The sequence below is a fragment of the Aythya fuligula genome, chromosome 2, assembly GCF_009819795.1.
Source record: "Aythya fuligula isolate bAytFul2 chromosome 2, bAytFul2.pri, whole genome shotgun sequence".
In the NCBI taxonomy this organism is placed as follows: Eukaryota; Metazoa; Chordata; class Aves; order Anseriformes; family Anatidae; genus Aythya; species Aythya fuligula.
In genome coordinates, this window is record NC_045560.1 from 13,647,328 (window position 1) to 13,661,007 (window position 13,680).

A 13,680-nucleotide genomic window follows, 5' to 3' on the forward strand; every position below is an offset into this window, starting at 1 on the left:
AAAAAAGACCCTGAAGGTAAAAAGAGAGCTAAAAGTCTATCTCTAAGAGCCTGAGCAGTGATTCCTGATTTTCCTCCAATTCCTTAGCAGTAGCTGATCCCACTCCTAATTTCAGTTGTGTTTATTACTTCTGATTGATCCTTATGTGTCTAAAGCCCCTGGCAATAAAATTACTGTATTGTAGAGAACTGCTATCTAGTCATTAGTACTGTTGCAAATACCTGTTTTGGATTTACTCCTAGCCACTTTAATATTACCACTCATTGAAATTTTTCTGTAGCTTCAGGCAAGTTGTTATGAGTTGTCTTCTGCCTGCAATAAACCTGCTCTGGATCTCAGTTTGTACCACACCTAGATTTGGAGAATTACACACAAAACTAGGCACTGAATGTGTGATGTGATTGTGAGACAGTTTGGTGTGTTGCCAAACCTTGTATTTTCAGTTGTTCCAAGATAAAGTGTAGGAAGTGATCCTTCAAACAGCGAGAACTGTTCCTTCTAAGCAAAATAAAATAAAAAAAAAAAAAATAATAAAAATTATAGATTTGTAGCCTGCTTAGATTTTTACACTTTTAGTTTCACACTGTAAACTAGACTGTGAAGCTGGAGGCAAGCTTATGCTGAAGGGTTGAGGAAAGGAAAAACACAGACAGAACAGTCCTCTGCCTCCTCTCTAAGACAAATGGGTGTGAGGGAGCTCCAGTTTGGAGCCCATACAGTTACATTAGCTCATGCTGTGATTGAGCTAATTAGTTCTACTAAAAGCTTGAATCTGACAGTGCCCGGCTGGGGACACATGGCCTGAGAAAGGTGAATCCAGCTCAAACTTCAAGCTTGTATAGTAATTCAAATAGTTTGTTGTTGTATGTTTTTGCTGTTGGTATGTTGTTTTTGTTGTTGTTGTTTGTTTGTTTGTTTTTAATAAAACACAAATCTGTGGGTCAATAGTGGAGCACATTGATTTAAATCTGACATCTGCTGGAATAAACAGACTGTTCCCAGAAGAGAGCCTATCTTTTCCTCTTTACAAAGAGAAAAAGGTAAATGAAAGCAACAAATACTTGGTGTGCAACTGACCAAATGTATAAAAGCATTTTTTAATCCTTTTATTGCTAAATGTTACCAATGAATTATCTAATTTCAAAACACATGTGGTCTATATCCATAGTCTGTGTCTAACATTTTAAAATAGTTTCATTTTTTTTAACATATGCTCTAGACAGAAATCATCCCATGTAACATATGGCTTGCAGGAAAACAGGAAAATAATGGTTTTGTATGGGAATTCTGTGTAAAAATCAGGAATTGCCGCCATCTCCTACACTGCATTGATTATATAATAGGTGGGAAATTTGCTTGGCCTGTTTGTTAGTTAAGGTAAAAAATAAATAAACACACACATACACACAGAAGATACATACACACAAAAAATAAATTTGTCTCTACCTGCACAGTTGTCAGTATATCTAGATACTGGATATATCTAGAGGAATATCCTCAGGAGGAAAATGAGGAAAAATGAGGAAAAAATACATTTTGAAAATGCAGAATCATGCAGCTCATTAAAGTCCCTCTATCTTGTTTGTTTGTTTGTTTGTTTGTTTGTTTTCTAAGCATGGACCCTTTTAGTATCTCATGAGTGTCTTCTGGAAATCACAGAATCATAGAATCATCTAGGTTGTGAAAAGCCATCAAGATCACCAAGTCCAATCATCAGCCTGGTGTGCTGAGTTCCATCACTAAATCATATCTTTTAGTGCTGCTCCCACACATCTTTTAAACACCTCCCACACACCTCCAGGCTAAACTTCTGCCAGATAAAAATTATAAAATTTGAAGCAAAAATAATTAAAAAAAAAAAAAAAGAAAAAGGAATAAAAAAGGAAGGGAAGGGAAGGGAAGGGAAGGGAAGGGAAGGGAAGGGAAGGGAAGGGAAGGGAAGGGAAGGGAAGGGAAGGGAAGGGAAGGGAAGGGAAGGGAAGGGAAGGGAAGGGAAGGGAAGGGAAGGGAAGGGAAGGGAAGGGAAGGGAAGGGAAGGGAAGGGAAGGGAAGGGAAGGGAAGGGAAGGGAAGGGAAGGGAAGGGAAGGGAAGGGAAGGGAAGGGAAGGGAAGGGAAGGGAAGGGAAGGGAAGGGAAGGGAAGGGAAGGGAAGGGAAGGGAAGGGAGGGGAAGGGAGGGGAAGGGAGGGGAAGGGAGGGGAGGGGAAGGGAGGGGAAGGGAAGGGAAGGGAAGGGAAGGGAAGGGAAGGGAAGGGAAGGGAAGGGAAGGGAAGGGAAGGGAAGGGAAGGGAAGGGAAGGGAAGGGAAGGGAAGGGAAGGGAAGGGAAGGGAAGGGAAGGGAAGGGAAGGGAAGGGAAGGGAAGGGAAGGGAAGGGAAGGGAAGGGAAGGGAAGGGAAGGGAAGGGAAGGGAAGGGAAGGGAAGGGAAGGGAAGGGAAGGGAAGGGAAGGGAAGGGAAGGGAAGGGAAGGGAAGGGAAGGGAGGAAGGAAGGAAGGAAGGAAGGAAGGAAGGAAGGAAGGAAGGAAGGAAGGAAGGAAGGAAGGAAGGAAGGAAGGAAGGAAGGAAGGAAGGAAGGAAGGAAGGAAGGAAGGAAAGAAAGGAAAAAAAAAAAAAGAAAAAAAGGCTTCTGTGCTAAAAAAAAAAAAAAAAAAAGAGTAATGAGTCTTTAGTTAACTATAAATTTATCCTATGTTGTTTGATGTGCCTATGTTATTCAATGCCATAGAATTCCAAAGGTAAAATTCACCATGTTAAAAGATAGAGATATTTGAAATGAAGTAGATGGCTTTGAAATGTACAGAAGCCACTTCTTATCTTAGAGTAGAATTTTCTATTTTCTTTGAAACTTGAAGGAAGTAATGAAAGTACCATAACCATATGATAACTAAGCTCTTCACTGATGTGGTTTCTAATTTACACTGGGCAATGTTGTTTTTTATGACGTTTCAAATAATTTCTGTCATTGTACTTGAGAAGAGTCCATGGGTTCTTTTGGTCCTTAAAATAGTTTGCCCTTAAACCTCAAGATTATTTTATATCAACAAGGCTAACAAAAAAAATGTGTTATTCATCTCTGGTGTAGGAATTCCTATGCCTTTTTACTGTTGATGTTGTTAAAAAGGAATCTTGAAATAATGCTTTAAATATAAATGACTTAATGTTATATTTCACAGCCTATAAAAATTCCTAAAGACAACATTAATTAGAAACATATGTAGAGTTGATTTATTTTTCATACTTTTCTCGTGCCATCCAGATTTTTTATTTATTTATTTATTTATTTGGCATACGTAGTATTCATAGAATTGAGTAGCTCTTCCGGGAACTTGCATGAGTGGTTCTCCAACCATTTTCAAAAATTTCAGGCTCTACCCAGGAGGCACTTCCAGACACTAAAAGAATATCCAGGCTCTCCAGGTTGATCTCATCTAAGGTAAACATCCTGTGGCATACTGCTGAGAGGCATAATATAGTACGAGCCTATCTGACATTTTCATTTTTTTTTCCCCAAATCTTGTTTTGGAGATTTCTTTGTTTCTTTTTTGGAGATTTCTCCCTTGGAGATGTCTTTTTTTTTTTTTTTTTTCTACTTACATTTTTAGATTTTATTCCCACAGAACTGTCACAGAAAGATATATATATATATTTTAATCTTCCCTGTATAGACATCATAAAGCACTTTCTGCTTCAGCTTCTGCTTCAGTGATGGTGACCAGTTCACTTTCTTCTTCTTCCTGAGATGAGAGAACAGAGCAGCTCCCTCTATGACCCAGGAAGGCCCCCCCCTTGCGTCTGTAACATCAGCTTTACATTGCAAATAAACTCAATAACTTACCACTGCCAAAAATCTGGCTGTCCCTCATTCCTTCCTAGCTGTTCCATTCTCCATCTCTTTCTACCACTGGAAATCACTAGAAAACTATTTCCTGTTCTTTATGTATTCTACTGCATCAGGTTTTCCCAAACTCACTGAGTTTTCTTATCCAAACCCTAGAACTGATACTGAGTTCACACCTTTTTTTAGGCTTTGGTGACCTTGACTCATGTCGTTCTTCTAGATCTTTTTGCCAGGGTACTCTCAATCCTCAAATATTTGTCTCTTCATAAATTCTTAAAGACTCAGCATTTCACGTCCCCTCTCACAGCCAAAACTTTCACTCAATTCTCACTAACTCAATTCTTAGTTTCCTTAGTGCTTCCTTTCTGATATTTATACATGGACCATGGCTCTGCAGATCAATCTGTGATGATTTTGCAAAGATGATGTTCCTTGTGTATGCTTTGATCCTGCAACCTTTTATTTGTTACGTCTATCAATTTTTCCAATCTCTACTGCATCATCACTGAGCCATTTGTTTTCAAGTCCTCCCAAAATATCAATATCCTGAAAATGTTTTTCAAGCCTTAACCACAAAAGACATTTTGTATCATTTTGTAGCTTTGCAACTTTGTGCAAACATTTGCAACTTCTTCCAAATCATCTGGCCTACGTAATCATACTTGTTTGAGTGTAATGGTCTCATGACTTACACAGAGGTTGTGTAAGTGTCATTGTGTAAGCATCACAAGCTGACAGATATTTATATTTTCTGCATGCATTTTTTAAAAAAGAGACAAAAATGAAGTGCCTATGTTGTTCAATGCCATTTACTTGTGTTCAGTTCTACAGCACGAATGCTACACTTCTGAGGAGAGGTTTGCTCAGACAGATCTAAATGTGTCAGCATAAATTCAAGCAGGGTGTTTCAGTTATATACAATTACAATTGATTATTTAAGACATGTAGCATTTCCTCTCAAATGCTGTATATGTATAGCTGCCTCCACAGTTTACACCTGTGGTAAATCAAGGTTGATATGAATTTATGCATTCTCCTAAACACCTACATTTTGGCAATACTTACACTTGACTTTCTCCTTGATCAAAGGAGAAAAGTAAGTGCCTGTACAAGAGAGACTCCATCCCTCTCTGAAACTATTTCTCTTTTTGCTACGCATAGAGGGATTTTAAAGGTCCTATTCCTGTTTCCTGACTCAGATAACTGCCTACAATTAGGTGAATAACCTTGTGTCTTACAGAATTCATTAAAACTGGTATCAAATATTATTTTCCTTTGTTTTGTAAACCAAATAAAATATTTTCTAAACAAATTAAAAGATATACAGGTTTACTGTTTTGATTATTTCTTTGATTTTACCTAGACAGAAGTCATGGAACTCATGGTAGTGTGTTACCTGAGTTTCCATCAGCTTTTTATCAGCCTGGAGAAGAGGAGATGAAGGGAAGGCCTCATGAACTCCTACAGCTTCCTCATCAGGCATGGATTTCTGCTCTCTGGTGACAACAAGATGACCCAAATGAATGACATGAAGATACAACAGGAGAGGGAGGATCTGGTTAGGAAAAGGTTCTTCACCAAGTCAGGCACTGGAACAGGCTCTTCAGGGAAGTGATCACAGCACCAAGCCTAATTGAGTTCAAGAAGCATTTGGGCAACATTCTCAGACATGGGGTTTGTTTTTTAGGTGGTCCTGTGTGGAGCCAGGAGTTGAACTCGATGATCTTTGTGGGTCCCTTACAACTCATAGTTGTCCCTTACAACTATGTTTCATCAGAGTTTTGGTGCGTACTTGGTGCTGCTTTTCCATCAAACATTATGTTTCCAATGAACAATGTTTACTCTGGATTTGTGAATACCCAAATCTGTACAGCATTCTTTCTCTATATAAAACCATGATAGAGCATTTTCCATAGAAATTTTGGCTTTAGTTAAATTAAGTTTGTATGATAGAATAAAGCTTCCAACTTTCAGCTAACTATAATCATAGTGAGTTTGAAAGAGTAAGCAAAGAGGCCAACCTTGTAAATAGCCTTTCCTTCTTAAAGAAAGAGTAAAAGTGTTCATATTTAGGAGTTTTTGTTGTTGTTGTTTGTTTGTTTGTTTTTTCGAGGATTTTTTTTTACTGGCCTTAATAATTGATTTAACTTATCAGGCTAACATTGAGAGAGCACTTGGAAAAAGCAACAAAATTGGTTATTTTCTCCACTTTCACCGCAAAACATTATTATTATTATTAATAGTAGTAGTAGTAGTAGTAGTAGTAGTTTTTTTTGTGTTTTTTTTTTTTGTTTGTTTGTTTGTTTTGTTTTTGTTTTTGCATATTGTAATTGTCATTTGGGGAAATAAAACTTGTAGGCTTTTTTTAATTTTCCCCAATATTTATGTCATTAGACGGGTTATATGAATTATAAAAGATACACCAGCAAGATTTTTCAGAAGAAAATATTTTTTCCTGTGTATGTGCAACTTTTTTTGGTTGGCTGGTTGTTTTTTAATTGTATCTCTTCTTTTTCAATCAGAACTAAAAGTGCTGAATTATTCCAGGAGAAAAGAGCTTGCTTTGCAGTCATGACTAGAAGTGCTGAATTATCCCATAAGAAAATAGATCATTTTTGTCATGATTCCAGTTCAATTTTGCAGACATAAAAGGAGATAATCACTCAAATGTGCATGTGTTCTTACTGCAACTGAGTCCAAACCCTGAACCTTTTGAGGTTTGCCCATCTGTATTATGGGTCTTATTAATTAAAATTGCACATAGCAGCTTGAGAAAGCATTTTTATGTCCTCTGGCTAGGAGTAGTTCTGTTAGCACGCATTTGTGTGACTAAGTAGTTACTAAAGCTGCAGGACTGCTAACTTCAGTGATTTTCTCACTAGGCATCCAGTTCTTCCAGTAAATAAAATACACCATTTACTTTCTCTCTCTCTCTCTCTCTCTCTCTCTCCTTTTTTTTTTTTTTTTTTTAATGGTTCTCTCCCTCATATGGCCATGAATGCTAAACCAGGGCTGTTGTTATTATAGGAAATGTGTGTTCCAAACAACATAAATCTCTTAAATTCTGTTTCTGCACTCTACTGAGTAATAGTTAGTAATAATTAGTCATGTAACAGCCACTCCAGCCAGTCAGGCAGACTACAACAATAATTTTCCTGGCAATGTGGGACTAGATGGTAAATCACTGCTAGAGTGAAATTTAGACCTGCACCTAAGAACAATGGTGAAACTAAACTATCTTCAGTTTTGGAACTGAAAAAAAAAAACAAAACAAAAAAAAAAAAAAAACATTTACAGTAATATTCATTTGAAAACAGATTTTTATCAAGGTAGGGATCATTTTTAATTGGAATTTTATTCAGAGTGTGATAATTCACCTATTAAACTAAAAATAGAAGAAAGATTATCCTGACCTGGACAGGGGAACATAAGCCTCTTCAAAGTTCATGATTTACCAAACTAGGAGATCAGCTATGGAGATTATTATTAATTTTTTTTGGTTTATATTAAGGCAGTACAGACACTTAATAAGGTTGAACTCCTGCCCTGATGGCAAACATTGTGATATTCTTCTGTATGAAGGTATAGAAATCAAAATCCAAGAAAGTCTTGCATTGAAAATAATTTCTTTGAGCAATTTTCATCCAGTGGAAAATAATTCTGGTCTCATCTCTTGGCAGCAGAATAACCCATATGCTGATCACTCCTTTCCAGACGTGGGGCCTGCCAAATCATTGCAAACCACAAAGTTGGTTGCATTAGACTTAGAAGTCTAATACATCCAACCAAAACCATGCAGCTTCTGATTTTTAGTCTTCTGTCTGGTTCAGTAGGAGAGGATGCCTTGGTTTTGTTTCTGACTAGAGAATCACAGTTTGAAAACCAAAATAATAATTCTAACTTGAAGGACAAATTGGACATCCTAGGTCTTTCAGAGCATGGGGTATATAAATCATTACAAATTTTCTGCCAGGTACATTATAGGTAGCAATGAGGTAGCAGCTGATGGTTTCTATGTTGATACATTCTGTGACATACAGGGTTTTTGCTGAGATATTTAAGAAGATTTTTTCTTTGTATGTTTGGGATGACTGGTTAGTATAAAACTATCTGCAGGATAGTCTTTAGATTATGACAGAAAAATATTGTCACAAGCAAAACTTCAGACTGACCAAAGGCTCACTCTTTGTTTCAGCCTGGGCTTCCAGAGGTCTTTCCAATTTGGGCAGTTTTCTTTGCAAATGAACAATCTAACATATTTATACTGAAAAACTAGTTATATTTTTCTCTGAAAGTGGAAAAACCTGCTTGTTCTAGCACAGGGAAAACAATAATAAGCACTGGTGAGAGGATTTTCTGCTGCCCTTGCCCAAAACAATGTGATAATTGTCTAACACACATAGTGTGGAGCTGGAGAATAGTGTTCACCAAAGAGCAGTAGTCTTTCTCTGTGTTAGAGGGTACCTGAAAATGTAATATAAGTTTTCCAATCTCACAAAAAATACTCTTACAAATGCGTAAGCCAAGTTTCCTCGATCATCTTTGTCTTCAATTAAAAAACAACCACCACCACCAACAACAAAACAACAAAAAGATGGTATACTGAATATGCAATAAATTGCCCTATTTTTCTTCTCTTGGACAGATACTTTAAGTCAATGAAAAAGTTTATATTTATTTGCTGATTTACACTGATGAACTAAGATGAGAAAGCAATTTTATCTTTTATGACTGCCACAAATTTAAAAATTGATTTCTCTAAAACATTTTTACTTTGAAATTCTGCCTCTAGAACCCAATGGTTGTTGTTGGTTATGTGTATTTTTGAGTTTTTTGTTTTGTTTGTTTGTTTTGTGGGGGGTTTTTTTTTGGGGGGAGAGGGAGGTGTTGATAAGGTGTGGTTCAAGAAGGAGTAAGTTTCTTTATCTTTTATTTTGAAAAAATGGTACATAATATGTATTTAGCCTATTTTATTCAAAACGATCTAAGGTTAATTTAGGAACTTAAGACTGATTTTATTTATGTATTTATTTATTTATTTTAATAAGATGTATTTGAATACACATTTCTTAAAATAGATAACGTGAATTATGTTTTGTTCCTCTTTTTGTTTGTATTTTTTTAGCTCTAGAGATAAATCTAGTTAATGTTCACAAAAATTTACACTTGCATGATGTCTAAAGCATAATACATTTGCTTAAAACACTCCAGAGTGTCCTGAATTTACACAGTTCCAAGAACAAATTGCTTCAGGGAGGAATTATAAACTCATGACAAAACCAGAATAGTTAACCGCAATACATACGGGTTTGTTTATAAATCAGCTGAGCACTTCATTGCTTAAAACAAGAGTAAACTCGTCTTTTATTTGTACATAACTTAGAAGGCTTAGAATAAATAAATAAATAAATAAACATAATCTTATTTTACATAAAACTTATCATTAAACACTGAAAGACAGCCACCAAGGTTTCTGTATCAAGACAGTCAGAGAATGTTCAGATGGTGAGGGTTTTGACCTTTATTTTTCCAAAGAAATTAAAAGAAAAACTATTCTTTTATAGATGTGAAATTTTCAATGGGAGTCTGAAGTCATCATTTGATTTTCAATATTTACAGTGTAAGTTTTTTAAACGCTAATGTTTATGCAAAAAAACACATTTTTCAGTTCAAGAGGAACATTTACTTCTAGCAGAACTGTTAAAGAAGATAAGAGTGTACCAAATCCTTGCTCTCAAGCCTGCTTTGAGATGTATACGGGCACAGATTCTATTCCATAGTGAAGGATTTTGCCCTATATTTTTTAATGTATGCAAATGATAATGGAAGAGTCAGAATAGTATTTGGCAAGGTTCCCATGGTCATGGAAACAACTGAGACAGTGGCTTTCAAGATAATTTTCTGTATAAAAAACAGTAAAATCAAGCTGGTCTTCTGATTTACACTTATTTTTACTGCAGCAATAAACTTATACAACTTGTTTTTGTTGAGGAATTGAATTGTGCTTGGGTGTCTTATTGTGGTGTCTCCAGAAAAATAAGCCAAAGTACATGTACAACAGAATTATTTAATGATTTCTCTATCTTGTAGAGATTTCAAGCTGATGTAATACTCTAAGGTGCTACAGAAAAATCTAAAATATGCAGAGCTCAGTTCAAGTTCTGTAATAGTTTTAACATATCTCTTGCAGGAAGACCCTGAGGCATTTAAATTTGGTATGGCTGGTTCCTCACAATGCAAGCAGAACATTAGAGCTCCTGAAAAAACAGGACAGAGTGAGATGTACAGCTTCCCACAGATCCTCCTCCCACTGTTGGGGCTGCTGTACCCAACACAAATGGTTGAAGGACCTATTTTGGGGACACAGCTGTCCTGAACCAGAGGATGCAGAGCCACTCATGCATTCCAGCTGTGTGGGACTTGATGCTGAAAACTGGGTCGCCTGTTCACACTTCATTCTTCCATTTTGAGAGGTGGAGGAAAATAATGAAAGAAATTGAGAGAGGAACAGGTGTCATTTTTTAGGTGCAAGATGCACCTAGCAGTGTAGCAAATGCCTAAAAATAAATGCATAAGTGAAAGCATATAGTTTTTCTTTCCTTTCCTTTCCTTTCCTTTCCTTTCCTTTCCTTTCCTTTCCTTTCCTTTCCTTTCCTTTCCTTTCCTTTCCTTTCCTTTCCTTTCCTTTCCTTTCCTTTCCTTTCCTTTCCTTTCCTTTCCTTTCCTTTCCTTTCTTTTCTTTTCCTTAATCCTGGATTAAACACAAAGGACTATCTGCCTGTTTAAATTTCTTTCCAGGCTGTAGCAGTGCTTAGTTCCTTCCTCTGGCTGAGCCTTAGGGGCCACTCCCAGCAGCTCCACGCGGTGTCACTCTCGAACTGTCCTGCACGGGTAGCACAGCTCTCGCCCGGCCTTCTGCCGCCTCCATCGCTTCCCTTGCAAACAAAGGTACCAAAATGATGAGTGTTTTCTACTACAAAAATTGAGAGGAATGCAGAATCCGACCAAGATATCTGTGTTTTCCTCTCCTAACCCTAGTATTCTCTTTATTTTAATAATACTTCATAAGCTATAACATAGCATAGCTAGCCTGTAAACCTACAAATATATCATAGCCTAATGAAATAAACATTCATCAAACCTCTATTTATTTGTCAGTATTTGGTGGTTAATGTGTTCTGCTGTAAGTGATAGTGAAGGAGAAAGCAGACCTCACAGCATGTCACATGAATACTTACCTAAACTACAGTTCAGAATCTCATGATCACTTTCAACTGTACATGATGACATAAAGAGAAAAATAAAGATTTGTTACTATAGAATGTCTTGGTGGAGGGGAATAAATAATAATGTCTACCATGCTTGACATTTGGCCATCACCAACATTCAAAATACAAGAGTACATCATAATTTATTTTGAATCAAAAATATTTGCAAAAACTACAATTTCTAAAGTATTTTAACGATAGTTTGTGGAAATTGTCCCTTCACAAGTGTTTAACCTAAGCCTCAATAATTTGGAAAAACAGCAATAGATTGCTTGCAGATAATCCAAAGCAGTCAGGATTCTCTTGGACCCCTCCAAGCACCAAAGCAACTCTGCTTTGCTCAGGATTCATTTAGCTCAGACTTGATAGATTGCTCTTAATCTAAATATCTGACTTGTTGTTAGGGAATCCCAATATATTGAGCATGTGAATATATCTTGCAAAGTGACTACTCTCTTTTTTCTATTGGTGGCTGATAAAACTTTATATTACTGAAGTCTTAAGATTTTGATGAATTTCATGCACCTTCACTGGAGCTCCAGTGAAACTGTCACATTCTGTCCCAGCCAGAGCCATTCAGACAATTTATGCTGGTCTGGACAGACTTCCAGGTCCAGGAGATGTATAAGGATCCCTTGTCCATAAATCAACAAAGGAAGCTGCAATTTCCTAGTCTTTGATACAGCTATTGTGATGCTCAAGGTGATCCTGTTTGATCAGATGATCTCCAGAGATCCCTCTAACCTCAACCATTCTGTGATTTCGTTATTCTTTAAAAGTCTTTTTAAGCTGTAATCCTGAAATGAGATCAAAATTCAACAAATTATGTCCTGCTGTTCATTGTAATATCCTCTCTAAAAATCCTTTACAGGAAGTTGTTGTCCTTATTCTGAAGACTAAAGTACACCCTGCATTGGTTGAAAAATTAGACTGACATCAATCCTGATTTTATAAATAGTCTCTGACACTGATGCATTTATCACATGGTTTTACCTGGACAATCAGACTCTCTCCTATAAACAGCATCCTTGTATCTTAAGCCTAAGTGTTTTCACCACCACCACATTCACAATGGGAATAGCTTCTTTACATGTACAAGAAATGATGAGTAAATTCTCTTATGCTACAAAAAAAAAAAAAAAAAAAAAAAAAAAAAAGTGCTCATGCTTTCATATAAAGTTTTCTGAGAGGGTCTGTAATATAAAAATTAGATATTCATTATTTATTCATTATTACTAATGAACAACTTTGGCTCACCCTTGTCTCTGCTGCTAACTACAGAGCTGTCTATGTTTATTAAATTAAATGTATTTAATATTTCTGTCTCATCTGTCTTTCTGCTTCTCTTCGTGATAGTATTATTTCAATTCCATTTCATGCTTCCATCACTGTATATGCTCTCTATATCTACTTTTGGATGATTTTTCTCAGTCTTTCATAAATCTAGATCAGAAATTTTGCATCTTAGCTTCCTGTTCCTTTTCTTTATTGAAATGGCTATTGTTTTAGAGATAATATATTCACTTTACAGCTATTCTCTTTACAGCTATACTCTCTCTAAACTAGAGACTGTGTGCTTATATCTTATACCAAGTATCTTGGTATACCATGGAGTATACCAGTTAACTCCAGAGTAACACAAATTGAAAAATCAGAATTGGTCAGAACTAGTATTTATATATCATTAGTTATCATTTCAAAAGCCATGCATTTCCCATACTGAAGGTCATTGAAACTCAGCCTATTTTTCTCACATGATTCACAAACATTAGAGATACACAATGACCTTCACTTAAGTTTTGATTTTATAGGGAAATATGAAACCAGAAGAGTCACGGGTGGTTTCTTGTTTCACTGTAAATGTTTTACACAGCTGTAGTGGGTAAAAAGTTGATAATTAGGTCTACCAGTGGTGTGTCATTTCTCACAGTGACTCAGAGTCTGAGAAGTCATGTGAAGGTTTCTGAATAGAGAACCTACTGGATTCTGTACATTAAGTATAAAGCTGGTAGATCTCTATAAAGCTGAAAAAGCCTATCCACATAGATGCACAATCACAGTCCTTTTGTGGTCCCTGAACTTCTTGCACATATTTCTCATTGGTTCTGTGTAGCACAGGGAACAAACAGAGTCAGTGAAGTCAGTTTGGCTCTTCTCTCTACCTCTTTTTGATGATTTACTGCAGGCTTGCAGTCTTGATCTGAGGACTCAAAACGGGCATACTTGCCTCCAAAATTAAAACATTGCATTTGAAAAACTATCTACTACAAATGGCACAGGATTCAATTGCAGTCTTCTGGAAAAATAATTCAATATATTGGAAAGAGATGGCTTTAGTCTTTAAATACAAATCATCTCATGAATTCTTATGTTCCTAGGGACAGTAGAGAAAAATAATATGGATTTTTTTTTCTCTCTTTTTAGAGGAACATATATGATTAGGGCAGAGGAAGAAGAAAAAAATAAACTCAATGGCTCCTTTCTTAAGTGACAAGTGAATTCATAGCTAAGCTTGTGCTCGGAGAGGAAAGTACTGAGGTCAGATCTTGGCCTTGGTTTTAAAGTGGGTTCTGGG